The sequence below is a fragment of the Electrophorus electricus genome, chromosome 3 (assembly GCF_013358815.1).
Source record: "Electrophorus electricus isolate fEleEle1 chromosome 3, fEleEle1.pri, whole genome shotgun sequence".
In the NCBI taxonomy this organism is placed as follows: domain Eukaryota; kingdom Metazoa; phylum Chordata; class Actinopteri; order Gymnotiformes; family Gymnotidae; genus Electrophorus; species Electrophorus electricus.
In genome coordinates, this window is record NC_049537.1 from 20,783,794 (window position 1) to 20,806,732 (window position 22,939).

A 22,939-nucleotide genomic window follows, 5' to 3' on the forward strand; every position below is an offset into this window, starting at 1 on the left:
GACAAGATAAAACCTAGAATCAAAGTCCTCTAAATAATATTCCAAAGATTTACTAAAAGATCAACTGCACAAAGTTGTCTGTCAGTGAACTCAATACTTGTAGTTGTTGCTACCAAGTGTTGTAATGAAGGCTGAAGGCAGCCACCTTTGTATAGCTGTGGGTCCTTTGAGCCTGTACAAGGGTTGGAGCTGCTCCAACTTTTGGAGCTAAGATCTCAGGTAAGTCTACTTCTTTGGTCTCTAGTGTGAACTCGACCCCCATTAAGTAATATTTTAATCCAATGCCCACATTACTGATAGTGCCTCCTTTTCCCCAGTAGAATAGTTCACCTCCCTCGGGAACAACCTCCTGCTTATGTAGAGAATCGTCTCCATCTCCTTGAAGCAAAACTGCACCTAACCCACACCCTAAAGCACCTGTCTGCAGAAGGAAGTGCTTATTGAAGTCTGGGATGCAAGAACAGGCTCAGAACACAGGCAGGCCTCACGTAATGAAGGCTGAAGGCAGCCACCCTACCTGGGGCTTGAACCCAGCTCTGACAGGAAGTAAACTTGAGCTCTGACTAAGCAAAGGTCTCCATCACACCTCCCTTCTCTTCAGTGAGTGACAGTCTCCGTCACACTGCCTCCACCCCCAGGGCGTACCCCTGTGTGTGACACTTTCCACGTGTCCCTCTGCACACAACTGCCCTTTCCATTGGGGCCACGCCCATGCCCCTCATCAGGGGTCCTCACACCAGGGTTCGCCATCCCCTCACAGCAGGGGTGGGTTCATCAACGTGTGGCATGCTCCCGATGGCCTCGCCGCCACCCCACTGCTGACACCATGCGTAACAAAGGCTGAAGGCAGCCACCCTACCTCTGTATGGCCATGGGCCTTTCAAACCTGTACAGGGGTTGGAGCTGCTCCAGCTCCCATTCTTTTGCAACAAGGATGTCAGGTAAGTCTACTTCTTTGGTTCACAACGTGTTGTATCAGGTATTGCTAATGTCCAGAACAGTGGTGAGGGCGCAGGCTTCCGACTACATCATACATTTGACTTTGATGCTCAAATGCCACGCTCAGATCCTAAGCGATCATTTAGAACAACACACAAGGGGATCTGTCACCATGCCGGACATGCCGGTTAACGAGGTCGTTCAGGTCCAGGGTCAAACCTGAGAGGCAGATTCCGGGAGGTATCGGAGGGTTAGGCAGGAAACGAGGTCTGGAAGGGAAGCACAGGTCAGTATACAGGAGGATCACTCTGAATACAAGATGCAGTAGAGTACTTGATCACATGTGCCGATTGGAAGGCGAGTCAGGTTGGTGTGTGTCTGGGCTATGACTGTGTATGTGTGCCGAGGGGCTGAGTGGAATGATGACTACTTTTAAACAAAACATGATGACTACTTTTGCAATATCAAGAGAGCAGAAATGAAAGGAAGCTTAAATCACTGGAGTGTCACTCTAACCGTATAAGACAAATAGACTCCTGCAGCTGCCCCGGAAGGTCAGCTTGGGCTTGCGACCCCATGTCTGTTAATTGAAGACATATGACCCCAGCACTGTGAGACTCAATTAGCTATCATATCAATGGAGCAGCAGCTCTCTCTCTCTCTCTCTCTCTCTCTCTCTCTCTCTCTCTCTCTCTCTCTCTCTTTCTCTCTCTCTCTTCTGTCCTAGTGGTTCCGGTCTTGCTTAGAATTATGAATGTTGACTAAATAAGCGGAATGTGTGGTCTGCACATCTGTTTTAAAATTAATTTTACATTACAAATATTACAATATTACAGCCGGTAATAAATTTTGGTCAGATCACACACGTTTTTTTTTTTAATCAGTAATGTTCCCTGTATATGGTCACTGTATATGATCCCTGTATATGATCTCTAAATATGGTCCCTGTTTATGTTCACTGTCATGATTAGCCCCTCCCAGCTTCCGTATTCTGTGTTTTCCCTGTCTTGTGTATTTTAGTTCCATGCAATAGTTTCATTTTCTCCGCCCCTCATTTGATTTTCCACACCTGTCCCTCGTTTAGTTCATGTATTTAAACCCTGCCTTATTGCCTTGGTCTTGGCTGTTCATTGTTTATTTGAATGGTTATGTTTATTTCAATTTGTGCGTTTATGTGTTTAGTGAATGTTTTTGAAAGCCTGTCTCTATATACCTTTAAGTTTGTACTCTGTGTATCCTAGCCTTCGTGTTTCTTAGCCCCAAGTTTTCCCTAGGCTTTTTTATAGCCTGCTTCCCCTGTTTGCCTTCATGTGTTTTTGTTTGTTGAATCATGTATCCCCGAACGCTCTGTATTGGCTCAATGACCCTGGACTACTCTGACTATGACTCTGGATTTGCCCCTAATAAATCTCGCTCTTCTCCGCACATGCGTCTGCCTCCTTACCACTCACCGTTACATTCACTGTATATGGTCACTCTATATGATGCCTGTATATGATCCCTGTATATGATGCCTGTGTATGATCCCTGTGTATGATGCCTGTATATGATCCTTGTGTATGATGCCTGTATATGATCCCTGTATATGATGCCTGTGTATGATCCCTGTGTATGATGCCTGTATATGATCCCTGTATATGATGCCTGTATATGATCCCTGTATATGATGCCTGTGTATATGCCTGTGTATGATGCCTGTATATGATCCCTGTATATGATGCCTATATATGATCCCTGTATATGATGCCTGTGTATGATCCCTGTGTATGATGCCTGTATATGATCCTTGTGTATGATGCCTGTATATGATCCCTGTATATGGTGCCTGTGTATGATCCCTGTATATGATGCCTGTGTATGATCCCTGTATATGATGCCTGTGTATGATCCCTGTATATGATCCCTGTGTATGATGCCTGTATATGATCCCTGTATATGATGCCTGTGTATGATCCCTGTGTATGATGCCTGTATATGATCCCTGTATATGATGCCTGTATATGATCCCTGTATATGATGCCTGTGTATATGCCTGTGTATGATGCCTGTATATGATCCCTGTATATGATGCCTATATATGATCCCTGTATATGATGCCTGTGTATGATCCCTGTGTATGATGCCTGTATATGATCCTTGTGTATGATGCCTGTATATGATCCCTGTATATGGTGCCTGTGTATGATCCCTGTATATGATGCCTGTGTATGATCCCTGTATATGATGCCTGTGTATGATCCCTGTATATGATGCCTGTGTATGATCCCTGTATATGATCCCTGTGTATGATGCCTGTGTATGATGCCTGTATATGATCCCTGTATATGATGCCTGTGTATGATGCCTGTGTATGATGCCTGTATATAATGCCTATATATGATCCCTGTATTTGACACATGAATATGATCCCTGTATATCATACAGGGATCATATACAGGGAGCATATATATGAGAAAAGGTACAATAAGAGCACTTTCATGGTCGTCTTGCACACAGAGCCCTTATACACCTGAGAAGTGGGACTTTTAAATCGATTCTCATTGTATTTAATAAAAATAGATAAATAAAAATAAGAAGGTCCACACAGGACGTCACTGCTGCCTGATGGAGCTGCTGGCGTGCGAGCACCGCTACGATATCGTTCAACCCTAGTGTTTGGAAAACCCTTAATTATTATTTAACACGGCCGTAGGACTTTAATATTTTACTAAGTGAAACCTCTTTTATTTTTGTCACAGATGACAAGCAAGTAATGAAAACAAAATCAGAAGGTGTGAAACAACTTGACAGTGAAAACGCTCACATTAAATGCAGATTTAATAGCTTTGATGTTACAAAAATCTGAATTGAATAACAGTGGTGCCTGTCCCCAACATTGCGTGTCCATCTCAAATTCCCCAACAGTGTGCTTTCTTCTCAAATTCCCCAACAGTGTGCATCCTTCTCAAATTCCCCAACAGTGTGTGTTCTTTTCAAATTCCCCAACAGTGTGCATCCTTCTCAAATTCCCCAACAGTGTGTGTTCTTTTCAAATTCCCCAACAGTGTGCATCCTTCTCAAATTCCCCAACAGTGTGTGTCCTTCTCAAATTCCCCGACAGTGTGTCCTTCTCAAATTCCCTGACAGTGTGTGTCCTTCTCAAATTCCCCAACAGTGTGTGCCCTTTTCAAATTCCCCACAAGATCTGTGTCCTTCTCAAATTCCCCAACACTGTGTGTCCTTCTCAAATTCCCCAACAGTGTGTGTCCTTCTCAAATTCCCTGACAGTGTGTGTCCTTCTCAAATTCCCCACAAGATCTGTGTCCCTCTCAAATTCCTCAACAGTGCGCGTCCTTCTCAAATTCCCCGACAGAGTGTGTCCTTCTCATAATCCCCACAAAGTGTGTGTCCTTCTCCAATACCCCAACAGTGTGTGTCCTTCTCAAATTCTGGCTGCATCTTCTTCAGAAGCTCCCAGCCCAGTAACACGTTTCATTTCAACTATGTTTTTGCAGACCCGCTGTACTCCTCTAACACTGATGATGTTCAAGGAGGACTATGTGAACTACACCAGATGAGCTGGAGCAGGCTATGCAGGAAACTGTGGAGAGGTCAGTAGGTTCTAAGGCCTGCAGTTCACGGTCTTACAGTGGATCCAGACTCTCATTCTTAATTCATCTGTATATATAAGAACCAGTCAGAGATCCAGATCCAGACAGATAAACAAGTAATAATGAACCACCCAGACATGTGTTAGATAAGATGCCGAAAACAGCAGTAATATCAGATGTTGCAGTCCCAATAAATATGAGAAGTTGGAAAGATACCAAGGAATGTGGAAGGTTAGCGTCAAAGTTGTGTCAGTGGTGACAGGGACAATCTGGGCTGTGACCTCTAAGCTGTGAGCAGTGGATCTAACAGATCCCAGGAATGACAACATCAATCTCAGTCCAGAAGAGCACAATCCTAGCAACAGTAAAAATATCACACCGCACCCTCAAGCTCCCAGGCCTCTGGTCGAGGCCTGAAAGTTAGGAAACGGTATGACCACCCCCTAGAAGGGTGGGACTTATTTTTATAGAGATATGTATATATAGATATGTATAAAATTTGTACTGAAGCACATATACTCACAAACACATACCTACACACACAATTTCCATCTGACTTAAATGACGTTGGACCTGAAAGTAAAATAAACGAGATAGCTACTGATTGGCCAAGCATATAGCATTACAGAACAGGCTCTGTAATACATGTCAACCAAGCACAAGCTGAGAACCTTCGTCAGCTCTTTCTGAAGTAACATTTGTCTTATTAACAGAATAATGAAGCAAGCTTGATGGCACGCTTCTGCTGTTGATGTAAACAAACAAAAGCATAAAACAAACAAACAAAAAAACCCCAAAACAACCCCCCCCCACAGAGCGAGGTAATCTTATTAAATTCACAGGTGCATTCAAAAGACAAGCAATTTCCTAAGGAAGACAGTTGCTCAGTGGCTAAGCTACCTCAGCGAAAATATCACTACAATGATTTTGTGTACACAAGCCTATTATACATAAGACGCTCATAAAAAGTCACTTAAATAGCTATTCTCTCTGTAGGGGAAAATGTGGATTAAATGTCTGGGAATGTCATTTTCAGTAGGTTGCCATTTTATGTCAAACATGTCAAATGCCTTATTTAATGGATATTTATTATAGCTGGTCAAAAAGCAACTGAAATATACTTGTACCTTTTAAAACAGTTATAAATCACTCTTGTTAGATGTTGAGCCAAACCAATAATACAATTTTAACCTTTGCAGCGCTAAACAAGGGTTCTTTGATAGATCTGCTGAATTACTTCCTGTGGTATTTATTTAAGTTCACTGGACACGAGTCAACCCTGTTAGAGTTATTTTGCTTTGTGATCTAGATTAACCAGTTTCATCCAGTTTAACCAGTTCAACCAGTTTCAGTATCATTTGAGCAGTTGTGAGGCAACAGAAAATTTTGTGTGTTTTCTCTTTCCCATTTTTTTGAGCTAGAGTTGATACTTGGTATCACTGTACTCACTCAGTTAAACTGACCTATCTTCATAGACATCCTGACTGACCTGAGGTTTGTAAAATGCCTTTGTGTGTGTGGATTATGAAGTGAGTTGTCCTTCACACTCTCCAATCGATCTGCTACAGGTGAACCGTATGATCTCGCGCAGCCATTCCCCGCTCTATCAACACATCTCGGCTGGTTTCATAGACATTTCGAGTCATTGCTTCCTTAGACCCTCAACATTGTTTCAGTTGGAATTCACCCACCCTCTCTTTCTCTGTGGTCTTTTGATGAACATCTTTCAACTACATGAAGGGTCTTTTTTATGTGAGGTGAGATTAAAGGCGTTCCAGTCAACAGTGGGAGACCCAGTGCAGTTTACACAGACTCTGGGATTAGATCACAGTTCTGGGATGGAGGTTAATGTGATTAAACAATGAAGCCTTACATCACCTGCCACTGCTAACAACACAACAGCTAATGTTTTTTTTATATGGATCTCATTCAGTAGTGGTGCTATTATTCTGTAGAGTAAGTGAAAAGTAGACTTACTGCTGGGAAAGTCTGCCTTAGGAACTGTTCCAGGACAAAATAAATAATGCTGAAAACAAACAGGCTCACTGTAATGAAAGCACAGAGCAGCCGTTTTCTACAGCTCTCTGACTAGGCAAAAGCAAAACCCACGAGAAGAAGCAGAACACAAACATTGGCCAAAGAGACTCGAAATTCAGTTGGAGCAGGGTTATACAAAGTTGAAACACTGAACATTCTCACTTCTTGCTTAAATGATGCCTCCTGTGACTCCATCATTGGGTAAAACGTTTCCCCTTAGAAAGATAACGATGAGTTACATTTCACCGGCGCTGCTGCGACTGAGCGTGTTCACGCACGAGCTGGTCTCCTGAGAGAATGCACGCTCTCGGTCCTGAAACTTAGCTCCCTAGGCGACGGGGGAAAAAGAAATCTGTCTGTGAGTGAGTGCAAATGAGCAACAAGCACCAGCCGTCGCAAACAGCTGACGTGTGAAACAAAAGCCGGTTGCATTGATGTTGAAGTCAGCCAGACAGCCAGATCTAGAACAAGTGTACCCACAGTACCCCTTTGATTAGTGCTGCCATGAATAGGGAGGGATTAAAAACTAGGTGACTGGTTTTCAGTTTTCATCCAAGATACTGTCAGCCAGAGGGTCTTTCTGCTACTTCCTCTTTGGTGATGTATGCTGTAATCACTGCTCTCACTAATCAGTTGGCTCTGTATGTGACATAAATCAAACTTGCACCTGAATGACTGGAAGTCGTGTGTCCGTAGTTCCTTGGGTCTCACTGGATGACTGCGTTTTACCGTACCATCTAACGCCTGCACGTTTTGAAAGCTGTGTTACGTGTTTGCAAAATGAATAAATGTAAATGTACGGCTTGTGTGAATAATATACAGGCTGGGAGCTGCAGGCCCTCTGGGATGTTCAATAATGCATGCTGTCATTACAGTTAGGTTGCATTTGTAATAGAGGTGTGGTGTGTGCATGAAAATTGATCCAAATGTGCTGGTTTGTTTCAACAGATTCCTATGTCTTGGCACGCAGGTCACCCTCTTTAACCGCCTCCCTTTCTCATATGCAGAGACACATACACTAATGAACTATATAGACGTCCCCTTTGTGATAGGATGCAGGAATGAAACTTTTTTCCCCTGTTATCTTTTACAAAGCACAATCCAAAACATTGATAGACAAGTACAAGAAAAGGAGTTATACAGAGTCTCATTCCTTTTCTTGCAGGGCACGGTGTGTTCGCTAATAGGCTTCAATACCCACGGTGCCCTGGGACTCCTGAGTGGAAGAGCGGAATCGCGTTAGCTGAATCCATAAAAGCCTTTAAGACCACCCACTTACAATGGACCCGGAGAATCATACCTACAATATGCTCCTTCACGTCTACAGAACAATTTGCTGGGCTCAAATTAGGCCACTCATTGTGCAGCACAGATCTTTACAATCTTTTTACACTCGTGCTTACGGCCAAGGCATTAATGTGGTGTAAAAACAGCAGCTAGTATTCTTTGAACATTAAAGTTAAGACAGCTTAAGTATGCCACACTCTAACATATACTTCATGTTTTATGCATGGCTTCTAACGGCTGATTAAAAGGCTAGGTGTCGTTATGAGATAATGTGCAAGTAGGTGCTAAAACAAACATATAGGCCTTGTGAGTTGATTTGTGGGCTTAATTTGGGTAAATGCATGCTCAAATCAAGGTGCTACAGTACACTTTACACATGTTAGGTGCAAACAAATCAATCTCACCCCCCCCCGCCAAAAAACAAAAAACAAAAAAAAACAAGCACTAGACGGCACCGGCTTATTTTACTTCGCATTTCATGGGAAATCAACCACAGAGGCAGATGGAATATCTTGTCTGTGTGTTAGCATTCAGCTTTGACTGTTTGCAGATCAGCTCACAAGAGGCAGAGGCCAGCTGTCACACAGCCACACAGAAGGCTGTGCCATTTATTTACAAACAGTTGGCAAAATAAAAAAAAATAATGACTTCCATTAAGATTATAGGATGGCTTTTTGCAGGTGTGTGCAGTGGTGCAGATTCTCAGATTTGCCATAAAAGAAGCAATTAAGTATCAGACAGGTAAACACTCAAATGTTTAAATCCCTCGGGGCTGACCAGCAACAGAAATGATGTCAGCGAATGTTACAGCTGCCCCAATAGCCAGCAGAGACGAAAGCTCCTAATTTGCCGAGGGTGCGCTGTTAGAACACACACAAACGCGCACCTGCTGTGCTTTGCGACAGGTTGCTTAGAGGAGCACGCTGGGCCGAACATCTGGCAGAGAGAGCAGACCCCTCATCCGCAGAGCCGCGAGTGGGGATGGAGTGACACTGCAAAGAGGGCCTGATGTCAGCGAGGCGTAGCAGCGATAAGGAAAATGATTCCCTGTCAGGAAAGCAGGAACGTCCACCGCAGCATTAGCCTCTGAAACCAAGAGCAGCGGTGTCCTTTCAAATCCCGGGACACATAAAGTGCCCCATCATCTCTAAGTAGTATGAAGTTATATTATGGGGCCTTATCCTCGGGTCTCCTCCCACTGCCCTCGAGACGCTGTAAAGCTGCCGCGTTCGCTGCCAAGTGTCCCGGGATTTCTGGTCATGCCGAGCCACAGAGATTCTCACTTCACCCATTTCGAATTCGTATGGGTGTGGGAAAAAGACTAAATAAGTGGAAGGGATTGTGAAACCAAGCCAAGGCCTGCGATGCTACAGGGAGCCATATGTCCCTTATCCCTTCCCAATTAGTCAGACAAACCAGCAAGAGGATGTTTGATGTGCATCGATTACTGCCTTTACAGCAGAAACCCTTGCATATTCATGCCCGAATGAAAGGCGGCCACTCAGAACCACCCTAATTTGTGAGTCATCTACCCAGCGGAGCCTGAAGCACTGCCCTGGTTGTCCTCGTCAATAGAATGGTATCAAATCTGCCGGGTTTTTTTTGTGTGTGTTTGTTTTTTTAAGCTAAATATCATGGGATTTCTGTGGGCTAAGGCCAAAATGTTAATGCATATTCATAATATTGTAATTTCAGTAATAAAATCCACCTTATGAGCGCTGTGCAAACTCCCCTAGCTGGGGCGGCTTTTTTCACATTAGTTCCTCTTTGCTGTGGTTTGCTGCCTGGGTGGGAGACAGCTGCAGAGGGAAAAAATGAAAGGTTTCCGGGCAACGGCAATGCATTTCAACCCGCCGTGAATTGAAGTAAAGATATTTAGCAGAAGATGTAAAGATGTAAATGACAGCTTTTAGCTGTTTTTAGCTTTGAAGGCATTAAAATGTCAGTTGCGTGACGCAAAGATTACGACACATGGATCTGGCACACTCACCGTTGGGAAAAGCAAAGTTACACCTCGCCGACTGCTTTGTTAATTGGAAGCACTTTGCAGATTCTCAGTTTGAGGCTTCCTGTTTTGTTTACAGTCCTCCGAGTCTTCCTCAGCTCTTGACCAGAGGCTCTGGGTTTATTGAGCACTTTTAGATTGCTCTCAGTGGAGCTGTGATACGGACATCTCCAGCAATACAACTGTGCCTGTTGCACCCATAGCAACGCTACATCCATTAGTATACCACTATCATAACAGTGTCGGTCCTGCCATGACAACAGTTCACCACCAAAATAATAATTGGTCAGCTGTGGTCCTGGGGTCAGACACTGATGGGTAATAAATGGGGTAGATGGTGACTGACAAATTGTATACGGCTACAGTCGGTAACTGTTCAGGCCGTACACCTAGAACTGTACACCTATGAAACACCTTTATGAGGTGGGTGTACTTGTGGCAGCAATTGTATTGTTGCAGCAATTGTTGAATGCATGTTTGAGTTGTGAGGGATTCTCTCTTTTTGTATTAGGATTTGAATTTGAGGGTTGTTTTGAAGTAGAGTTTGAGTTTTTAGGGGTTTTATTCAGTGAATAACCTAAAAGTTATTCTGCTTTAGGTTGTCTGGAGTGTAACTTCAGTTGTCAGTTCTTGGACTGTCACTCCTGCATCTGTTACCAGCAAATCCCAGTCAACAGCTCGTCAGTGCAGTACTGGTATTTGTACTCAAATGTTTGTTCTTGGAGCCAAAGTTAACCTTTGCGTAGTTGTTAACTGCCCATTGGTAGAAATTCCGTAATGAAGAGTCAGGGGACTGTGCCGATCCTCAGAGCATGGAGAAACTTTGGATCTGTCTTTCCTCAGCCAGAAAAAGGACTAATGACGGTTGAACATCAGGCAGGCAGTCCAGCAACACAGGAGTGAGATCAGACTTAAGAACAGAGAGAGAGAGAGAGAGAGAGAGAGAGAGAGAGAGAGAGAGAGAGAGAGAGAGAGATGAGAGAGGTGTAAACGTTCCTTTACCATGTTGATATGTTGATGTATACATGACCTACCATGGTGCCATGTGAAGTATTCCACTAAACTGAAGTAATGAACATTACTGGATGAAACGTGGGGTGATCTGTCTCCCTTGTTGGACATATTTCTTATTCACTCTTTAATAATGAAGTGAAACGTCTGCCCAAGATTGTCAGCATGGCAAGCATACATTAGGCTGAGTGTAGTTTCAATTCGGAATTCAGATGGATTAAAATGAATGGATTAAGGTTAATGGTAAATTAATTAATGTTTAGCCTTAGAAGGGAGAAAGTTAGGCATATATTGAATATGTGAGGGGAAAACAGATTTAACTGCCTGAGAAATGTTACTCTTGGAGCCAGTTACCTGCAGAATGAATGGGGAGAATGAAGAGTAATTCAGATTCTCGCCGTAAGACAAACATCTATCCAACATTTTATGTACCTTTGCTGCACTGAAAGACTGAAACCACAGAAAGCTTAAACACACATAACAGATAGCACATAAATGTTTTTGAACTCAATGGCATTGCTTTCTGTGAAGATGAAACAAACACTAATTTAAAATGTATGGCAGAGTGCTTTGTTCTGTTGTGCAGTCATCATAGCCAATTTGTCTCTTTTTAAATCTATTCATTTCAATTGACAAGGAAATTATTGCTCACCACTGTTTTCTTCCATTGAAAGTCATTTGATTCTGTCACTTTAATGTCAGGTGAAATCAATAGGAAATCATTTCAATTTTGTTTTTCATTTGACAGTGTGCAGCTGCACACCTGGTAGGCTTACTTAATGATAATGAACACACATACCTCTGCACATGACTAGCGCAACTGTTTGCCAGTCTGTGTGCAGTGATGATGTAATCCGCACTGCCTCCGCTAGCCCTTGTCTAGAGCTAGACCAGGATCTCCGCGATGCAGATTAATGTGGCAATAATGCAGTTCTGCAGCAGACCGAACCTCACAGCCTCTGGGGCTGCATCAGGAGGGAAGAGGGAGGAAGGTGGAACAGCAGAAAACAGATTGGGTCTGAGTAGAGTCTGACCGCACCGTTGGCGCGGGAGTAAAGTGCTGGGCCACTGGACACAAAGGCGGCTCTCAGCTGGAGCTCCAGGCCAGAGGTACCCGCCGTCTGCTTCCAGCAACGTGTGTCACTTTTAACCCCTGAGGCTAAAGGTGGATTTGGCAGTGTGAGAGGTGCATGGGAGTCCTCAACATTGAAACCATGCCCCTTCACCAGGGTTTCGACCGTGTGAAGCCTTTTACCCAATCGGAGCCCAAACTGGCCCATATGTGGCGGTGCAGCATGCAAGCCATGATCCGGCCTGCTGAAGCTCTGCTCACAGCAATCACGGTTCTGAGCCAAAGCCCAGCACTCACCCCAGCACCACTCTAGCAGCCTGCTGATCGCTGCCTCCATTCAATTAGCCTCATTGCAGCTCATCAGTCAAAATGGTCTTAGATCCCACCTTCTGCCGCTCCTTCTGCAGGACTGGCACAGGCTTATATGTTGAGAACAGTCAAAAGGCTGCCCTCATTTCTGCAATCCCCTCCTGTTTCTGGTGCCAACAGGGAGGGCATCTCAGAGAGGGCCTGGACTTGTATTAATGGAGCTGGATAAACCATGACTTTATCGCAAATATGGTAGTGATAAAGCATTACTAAAGCCCTATTCACACCTGACATTAATTAGATCACAAGTGGCCAGCGCTAAGTACAAGGGTGAACAATGCAATGTGATCACTCAAACCACTTTTGGAGGTGGTCCGGAACACATCAGGCCACATTCCTTATGTAGCAAGAACAGTAATGTGTCCCATTGCATCCTCAACAGCAACTGAAGTGCCCGTATCAATTGTGTCATTGTCCTAGCTGGAAAATACGTAATAATTGAGGAATTTAGATGCTTTTTGTAGATTCTTATGGTGTCTCCTCGCCTGTGGATTCATAAGTTGGCCTAGCAGACCATGCATAGACAACCCAAGATGCCTGTTAATGCCTGGTGTGAACAGGGCCTAGGAAAAACCACACACAGCACTGCAGAAAGTGTTCTGTATAATCACAAAGCTCAACTGATTCTCTTTAGCTCTGCTTTTAATGACTATGACTTGGTGAAATCCAGTTCCAACAGTGTACTGTACCATGTGATAGATTAGCCCTCGTTCACTGCATCCTTTTAACAGCTCCTCTTCAATTTTTAATCTATCGTGATTACAAAAAAGGATTCAAAGTGCCACTACATTCCTAACACCCTACCCCTCCTCAAAACCAACCCCATTTTAAAAATAATTCTTAGGAATAAGAAGTGATTGTGATTTTGATTAATCTTATGTAAATTGAATCACTAGAAAAGGATTACCTGAAAGGCTTGCTACTCACCCTAATCTTACCTATTTGTAACTTATCATGAGCTGGCTTGTGCGAATTGTAAGTTTCTAATCTTGAGACCATGTTACTGCTACAGCGCCACTGGTTCTTTATTTCCAGCCATTGTAAGAGCTCCCAGGTGCAGAATGAAAGAACAGGAGCTCATTTCTCAAGCATGTACAAAAGTGTTTATTTTTTACAGTTCAATTTCTTGTTATGTTCCTGAAGAATCTTTGGGACACCCAGCTAACTGACTAATCTCCCACAGGTCTGAGGAAAAGAGGTAAACTTTTCTTATTCAGACACGGAAATGGTTAGATTCAGCTAACCAAATCTAGACCAGTTCATTCTAAATATGCAGAGAAAGAGTCCACTGAGTTGGTTGTCCTTAGAATAAAAAGAATGGTGATCATAGAGGACCCTGAGTGATGACAGATGGCAGTATAGGATGCTGTTTTAAGAATATATTTTAAGTGATCCAAAATGCACATAAGAAAAACCTATGACAATGCTCCAGCAAAACATTTAAAAACATTTGCAGTGAGCTTTCCCACCCTGTTCTGTTGAAAACACACGCAAGCACTGTCCATGGTGCTGAAACAGATTACCTGATCCATAAGGATCCCAAATATGCCTTACCAAAACCAATCAAGTGAAGTAAGAGTCATTAGACTAGGGGAAAAAGAAGGTTAGGTGACCATCAGTTACACAAGAATACTTTATACCCTAAGACAACCAACATGAATCGAATCAGCCTGAAAAAGCACAGCAAAGGAAAACAGCATATGCACTATTTTTTCCTTTTACCACTGAAACAAACATGTTCATGTTACGTTCCAGATTTGTTCAGATATTTAACATTTGATATAGATGTGTTATATTTAGTTGCCAGGCTGACTGCTCCGTGGTAATTGTGTAAGTAAATAAAGAACAAAAGAATAAGAAAAGAGCAAGACATCTAGTCTAGTGCAAACTTAATCTGTTTAGTTTCTTATTTAATATTCTATGTGTAAAGAGTATTGACAGTTTCTTAGCGTCATCCCACAATGGGGATTGCATTTACATAAATATGTTGTGGATGTGTCTGTTCTTGACAAAACATGGCAACTACCACCCCTGTAATCGTGTCTCAGTGGCATGAACCGCAAGCTAGGAGCTCCTTGTGATCCCAGAGGAAAACATATGCTAATGTCTTCGCCTGTAGACACCCAACCCCACAGTTCATGTGGCCGTTCCCAGCAGTTCAGTTTGTACTGCAGAAAATACAGAGACAGAGATTGTTTACTTGGTTAATCTATAATACCTTTTAACTACCAATTTCAAGGATCTGTGCTTCGGTAAGTCTGTTCTGGGCAATTTGCCTCTACTACAATATTTTTAAAAATGAACTTATTTATTTATTCAAATTCTGCCCATGTTAATCACTGCCATTTCCCACCTGTTGTAGTACGATTATGAACTGTAGGCAGCACTAGTAATGGCACCGGGTACACTTGAATAATATTTGAGCATTCAGTTAATGTTAATATTACAAGTAGTCTGTGACTATTTAGATTACAAGAATGTGTCCTTGAACAATACTGCAAAGCACCTGAACTCTAATCCTGCTGCATCTTCACAGGACGCAACACGTTGTTGCTTTAAAATGCTGCTAATCCTTGAAGAGGGTGCTTACATAATTAGTTTTCTGGGAAAAAAAACAAACAAAACTTACCTATTCTCCTATAAATTATTCAAATCATCTCTCCAAAATGAATATTATAGTTAAGATAAGTAGGCAGTTATTTCAGGAAATAGCTACTTTTCTGTTTATGAAATGCTTTTAGGAATCCGCTATGGTCTGTTGTAGCGCTGTCCTTCACCTTGATGTTTGTTGGTATTCGTTTCCACAGCACAATATGGAATACCGAGAGTACTGTTGACCTTAAAACTTTTTAAAATTCTGCCCTTTGGTGAGTTAAGTGAATAATTAATATACAGTTGCATTACACATTAGTGTTAACTGCAAGTTTAATTTAAGGGGTGTTGTCAAGAGCACTTGTGCTTGGGGAAAGCGTTTGAAGCTAATGAGGCCAAGCTTGAAAACAGAGTAAAGTAAAATGTGATGCGAAGTGAAGTTTCACTGTTGAATACTTACAGGAGCCATACTGGGGAATTTGGCATCACTGGAACACTGGAGCTTGAATGCTGCACTGTGGATTAATAAACAGGCTGTTACAGAATAACCTCAAACAATGAAGAATCTGGTAAAAAAAAAAAAAGAGTGCAATCAGTTTAGATTCGTTTGACTGATGCTTGGGATGGAGAGGGTGGTGGTGGAGGCATTATTTGAAAGATAATGCTTGTGGTGCATTGTAAGCATACACACCATAACAACTGATCACCCAGTTTTGCTTTTATTAAGATACCTGATTGCTATCAAGCTATACGTGGTTAGATTTTTTCATCTACCTTTTATGGCAACGAGGAGGTGGCTAGCCGCCTTAATACCTGTTCTTTGACACATTGTGTTTTTGCTCTCGGCACTCACTAATGAAAGTAGTCCATGGGAAAACCCTCCGCATTTCAACAGTCTCTTCTTATCGTTTCCTGTTGTTGTTTGGCGTATTGTTCATGCATTACCAAATAGCTTGTTGTTTTTAGGATGTGCTACTGCACCCGTACATCATATATGAGGTATAACCTTCATGAAGTTGTCAGGAAGTTTGGCACACTGTCCTGATATACGGTTTACTATGTGGTTTTGGAGGCAAGTGTTTCCTCCATTCGCCTGGACTGATTAAAACCTCTGGCCACAACATAACATATGAATACCCAAGACATTTGAAAGTTCTTAACTTTAAAAACATAAAAATGCTAATGATCCATTATTCAAAAAAATGATGAATTCAAATTCACTATTCAATTTTTTAAAATTACTGTTCAAACATTATTAAACACAAACAAACAAACAACAACAGTAACAATCAACAGACTCCCTCTGTGATCCCAACTTTTATTTATGCAAGGAAACCTAACAATGCAGAAACCCTAGTTTGCACTGGGGACCTGAGACTAATGCGTGCACTAAAGCATCTTTTACTGGCAATGGAAACTACTGAGTTGCAAAAACAAGCAGAGGAAAGACAGGCTGTTTAAGCATTGCAGGAAAGCAGCAAGTTTATCCAGCCAGCATGGAGATCAGAAGAGATTGATTCGAGATTGATTCCTGATGAACTGAGATGAGTCATGTCAGGTCTGTTTCTAATACTCAAAATAGGAAGGAGCTGGGGGCTAATTTTACAAAAACTCTCTTTGCTAGTGCTCAACACAGTTCATCAGAACTAAACTCTCAGAGTGTTGGTTCATTTACAGCATTTAGCTGACACAGCTTAAGGAAGTGAGGGTTAAGGGTCTTGCTCAGGGGCCCAACTACAGCAACTTGGCAGGGATGGGGCTTGAACTGGCAACCTTCCAATGACAATTCAAGTATCTCTGACTTGAGCTACCACTGCCACTGAGTCACAAACTCTTGCTTTCCTGGGATACTCCCTTAGAATTCATCTCTTTGCATCATATAATCCACTTAGCCATTACTATTAAAGGCATAATGTCTTCCCGTTTCCTTCTAACCAAATACATGGGAAGAATAACAACTTTTTTTTTCTCTTTCTTGTAGCACATAATTGACTTTTAAATAATAAAGAGACAATGCTCTTCTAGATTAATTTAACATATTTTATTACAAAGTTAGTGTTTCAATAAAATAATTTATTTATATACTGAACAAAGGATGTCTTCAAAAATGTTCAAAGTCATGGTGATCATTTAGTTTTAGATAAAAGTGCAGTAGCAAGTATCTATATGTCTCCAAAATTCCATTTAACTTTCTTTTGTGTACACTGTGAACTGCCACTCTAGTCTGAGAGAAGCTGAAAGCCTTGTAAGCCTTGAATGCAGTTACTCAATATGACAGCAGCAGTTTTCTTCCAATGTACTTTATTCAGGCTCAGCATGTCTTGACAGTATGTTACCACGAAGGACCTTCGCTTCCCGGTGCAGCCAAGCCAACTACACAGAACCCTCTAAATGTCCGAAAATGTACGTTTTATACGGCGAGTAAGCACAAGACGAAAAGCGGTTGTCTTTTACCTCATCCTCAGTGATTAGTTTTCTAAATAGTAATCACTGCTGTATGGCACACAGAGTGCCGTGTGTTCATAACGCGGAGTGCTACCAAGAGAAATAATAAGCAATTATACTAAGGCCGAGAAGGCTAATTGTCATTGTTAATATTTACATACACAGCAAGGGAAATTAGAAAGTATCAGTATTTGTGTCAAATAATTACAGACGATTATATGAAGTTTATAAAGTGGAAGATGTGAATGTGCTTGCTTCGAGTGCTTATAAATATGAAGCGCGGAGCTGGAGGGTCTGTGGAAGTCTCGGGGCAGACGCACAGCAGGGCAGGGGCCTGCGGTGATTGTGCTGACCGCGCAGCCACAGGGGTTTCTTAGTAAATGTTTATTGAATGGACCCTGCTGAGGCTGCATTATCCAGCCGCGCGGTAATGAAAGAATATACCGGAGAGTGCACCCGTGCCGTTTATCGAACAGCCCCACCGTCAGCTCCTGCCGCCGATCTGCCACCTATTGGAGGGCAGGCAGAAACCAGATGTCTGCGGAATGGAGCCGCGGCCACGACGAGCAACTGTCTCACCGGTTCATTTATCGAAAATCATTCAAATCGTTCGTCTCTCACGCAGTGCGTGATGCGAGACACAGAACGCGAGACTGCGGTTATCGTTTCACGGTCCACAACTACGTTTGTAATGACATTTCAAAAGAATGTAGGCAATTTTGTTTCACTAACCCATTTCAGTTATGGGATATTATATTCTAATATTTACCAAACACACATTTTCTCACTACAGAACCCAGTAACTGAATTTACCTAATGTACTCTCATACTTGCGTGCTAGGCTGGGGTACAAGTCATTCACTGACTTATTAATGTATTAACTTATTACTTAATCTATGTCCATAAATTGTTTTTATTACTACTATTACTATGAGCTATAAAGTCATAGAGAATTATAACCTATAGAGCTTTTTGGTATGACACATTTAAACATTTAAAAAGTTTAATGATCTTTAGATGTATTTGTGGTCGTGCAAATTTCGATTGCCTATACCATTCCAGCGCTGAACACTGGGCTTTAAAGGACTATTTGTGGACCCCCTTTTGCTAGTCTGGTGTTTAAGCGGCTTGAAAGACTGCTTCATTAAAATGGGCTACTGTTGTGCTTATGTCCGGCCTACTGCGCTCGGCTATCTCTCCCGTCCTCTGCATAACGACCTCACACTAAGAGCAGACGCTCTTCCCCTGAGATCAAAGGCAAAACCGCCTCAAAACGCCCTTTCCAACGTTGCCCTCCTAGCATACGAAGCCTTACGTGACTGTAATTATATGAAAATGTAAATTAGTAAGGAAAAAAAAGGAAAAGCCATTATCAGCCGCTGATAACGGCATGTGAAGTGTAAGTGGGGAATGAGGGGCTTTAATTGCTGATGATAAACCGGCCTGAGCAGAGCTGGGAGCTGAAGGCATCACGACAGGTGGAGCTTCTGCAGGTGAAGCCACTGGGTGGACACACCCACACACACACCCACACACACACCCACACACACACACACACACACACACACACACACACACACCCACACCCACACACACACACACACCCATACACACACCCACACACACACCCACACACACTCACACCCACACACACACCCACATCCACACACACACCTACACCCACCCACCCACACACCCACACACACACACACACCCACACACCCACACACCCACACACACCCACACACCCACACCCACACACACCCACACACACACACACCCATACACACACCCACACACACACCCACACACACTCACACCCACACACACACCCACATCCACACACACACCCACACACACCCACACCCACACACACCCACACACACCCCCACCCACACACACACCCACACCCACCCACACACGCCCACACACACACACACACACACACACACAGACCTTTATGGCATTAATATATAAGGTTTTGGCAGTGCTCACATTGAACTGAAGTGTGTAGAAGGTGAATAATTCTAAAACTGAAAAGGGATCACGAGATCTTATGGTGTTGGCCTGGTGAAACTCCAATGGAAAAAAAATCAGCTTTTCTGAATCGAACAGCAAAGGCATTATTTCATGGGCAATCTGCGTTAAGCTCACACTGGACAGCAATGAATAAATTAAAAGAGAATTTCTGAGCATGAATTATTCACCAAAGATTAAACACATTTTTATTTTTATTTTAAACACATTTTATTGGCATCCGCTGGACTAAAGAGAACACAAAACCACACGCAATATGCATGAAGAAGAGCCTGCTGGTTTGCTAATATTCCAGTCAGCTTATTCAGATAAGCAACAGGCATTTGCCCGCCAGCGGAGTAATGAGGGGAGATTCTTGTTCCGCTTCCTTTGCACCCTGCCCTTCCCATAATTCAGTTTGTGACTGCGCCAGCGTACACACATGCAACACTCCTTTTGGCACAGCCAGCTTTGTCCAGTCTCGCTCACCGGCATCCACTCAGCTTTCTCCTGCATTGTTTAGTGGTGAGTGCATGAGGAAATGTTCCACCAGGGGAGAACAGAAGGGAGAAGAACAATGTTTTTTTTTTGTTAATCCCAATTTACGGCACAATAGCAGCTAGCTGGACAGCCCCCAAAAGACATTCTTACAATAAAGAAAGGAAACGAGCCTTTATTGAATGTACTAAGCCCGATGAATTTAATAAATTAATGTTCAAACTTGGAATGCGGTTATATGAAGCCAAATTGTTGGAAATGTATAAGACACTGATAAAGCAAGCAGTTCATGTAAAACCAGTGTCCACAATGTAATTTTTTTCAGTGTTTTTTTCACTCCTTCTAATTTTATATATTTGTCCATTTGCTGACTAGGGGCCATGCTGCTTTTGATGAGAGAATATTTCTTCATATTTGTAGGACGTGAAAGCAGGGTGAACTGGGATGAGCTTCGCAATGTTCTATGGCCTGTTCAAGCAGTGGGAGCTGCCGGTGAGTCAAAGCCCCTCCGCCGTCCAGCTGCTGAGTCAAAGCCCCTCCGCCGTCCAGCTGCTGAGTCAAAGCCCCTCCGCCGTCCAGCTGCTGAGTCAAAGCCCCTCCGCCGTCCAGCTGCTGAGTCAAAGCCCCTCCGCCGTCCAGCTGCTGAGTTAAAGCCCCTCCGCCGTCCAGCTGCTGAGTCAAAGCCCCTCCGCCGTCCAGCTGCTGAGTCAAAACCCCTCAGCTGTCCAGCTTGAGGCAGTGGTGACATGCTTCATGCTGCAATGAGTAATGAGCCAACCACGGAGAGCAGAGTGGAGCCCCACTGATCGATGACCGGGAAGAACCGAACATTCCCAGTAAGTCTCTACAGGGGTCCCTGCAAACACAGCCCCTCTCTCCCACAAGGTGCCTTGACCTTTATCAAATATTTGTTCCATAAAAGAGAAGGTGCGCTAAAATTAGGCGATGTCCTGTTTGATATTAATATTGAGAAACTTTGGGAAGAATGCACAGTGAAATTATTGACACTGCTAATCACACACATTATTATCAAATCTTCCTTAGACCCAAAATGACTTCTTATCTTAATGAAATGCTTGTGTGCATCAAGTGATTGTCCTGTGCCTCCAGCATTGGGTTCATATTAATGGAACGCCATACACTCAATGCACCCATTCTCTATGGGAATCATTCATTCAGTCTAGTGTAAAGACAGACATTTGCCATGAATGTCAAACTAAAGTGCCATCCGTCAATACTCAAGCAAAACACACAAAGTGAAGGATCTCCTGTTTACTGGAAGCACGCTGATGACAAAGCACTGAAATTACTGCTATTCCTTGAAGAAAAAGTGATTCACTTTTAAAAAATAGAGCATAACTTGATTTGCAGGACGCACAAGGAGGTCAAATGTGCCAGTCGAAGCATTTTTGTCATGATTTTTCTTCTTTCAATTCGTATTTCTTTTTCATGTCTTCAGGTCCGGGTCACCTTTGGCGGCTCTCCCGCTACACATTTCTTTCCTGGGAGTGAGGAATCATGTACATAGCCTAAATAATTCAGCCAGACTGCTCATGTTCCATCAGCTCATAAACACGCCACTGTCGCCGTGGACCACCAAGGCGAAAAAGGGATGAAACAAAAATACGAGGGCCTCCAAGCCAAACGCCAGGCGGAGCGTCTCAGCGCCTCAACATTCAACATCACTTTGTTTACTTTGCTATATGCGAGCCCTGACTGATTCTGGTGTCATGCCTATACAACGGCTGCGCTCAGTGTTCACGTCTGCATTGAGACAGCAGGTGTTTGATGTGACCTCAGAAGCACAGATCCATGCGGGAAGAAAAAAATCAAGGCTGGGTAAGTGTTTCTTTCCAAACGCGTACCATTGCAAGAACGGGTTCTAACTTCAGATGATGACAGACGTGTTTAGTAGCTCTTTCGAGAAGCACTGTAATTTGTCTCTGTTCCTTTGCATCTTGGTAATCTATACAATGACTTCCCAGTTTTCATCATTTGGATGGTATGTTTTCCTCATTGCTGAAACCATCCGCTGTCTGTGATATGACAGAAAATGTTCTTAGGAACAGACGTCTGACACAGAAAGAGGCTTCCCTTTTTATGACATTGCTAGGCTATATTTCAAACGTAGATAACACATGGCTTTGAAGTGAATATTAGTGCTGGCAGGTAAATGCATAGTCATCTTCCCTTTGATGCGCAATAAACATTGGGAAAAAAATCTTTTTACAACTTTCACAAACAAAAAGTGAACCCCTGTCATTAAGGGGAAACCAGGCCAAACCATGTATTGCAGACCTACTTCTAGACAGCAATTTTGGTGGGACCGCTTTTAACTGATGTTCTCACAATACATGGTGTTAACCATGACTGGCACACTACTGCTGATATGATTGCAAGGTGTGAAGAGTGTGGTTTCACATGCAGCTTCGCTTAAAATCTCCTGGGTGATGAAAACCAAACTATCTCATGGAAAGTCTAATTTAGGGTTACAGTTATATAACTCAAATTAGAATATTAATAATCAAACCATTTCAGAAAGATTAGCCAAAAAGTAACACATTACAGAAAATGTGTGTAGGAAATTAGATTATAGGTATTATAATCTAAATTAAATTAGAGGCATACAATTATTTATCGGACATCCCAAAAGTGTTCTCTTTTAATTAGGCAAAAGTTAAAAGCCCAGCACCTCCTCCCTACCACAGAGCATAGCCAGCATACCTTACCCCTACACCGGTGCACTGAGCCCAACCCCTTTGACTCACTTATCTTGTGTCTTGTCATTACCATATTACTACAATGTTATTACACTGCATTATGTTTTACATTATTGCACTGCATCATTACTTTGTCTTATTACACCGTTATTACATTATGTTAATATACTTTATTAATATCTTGTGCAATAGCCTCTTTGTTAGCCACTTTTTGTATATCTCTAAATAAAATGCAATTTGATGGCTGTGTCTTATCAGGCTGTAAACAAGTGCCAATCTCAAATTACCCAAATATTCATTTACTGTTTTGCTAAAACAGATTAAGTTTTTGAGGAAAAGCACCAAAGTCTATTTCCAG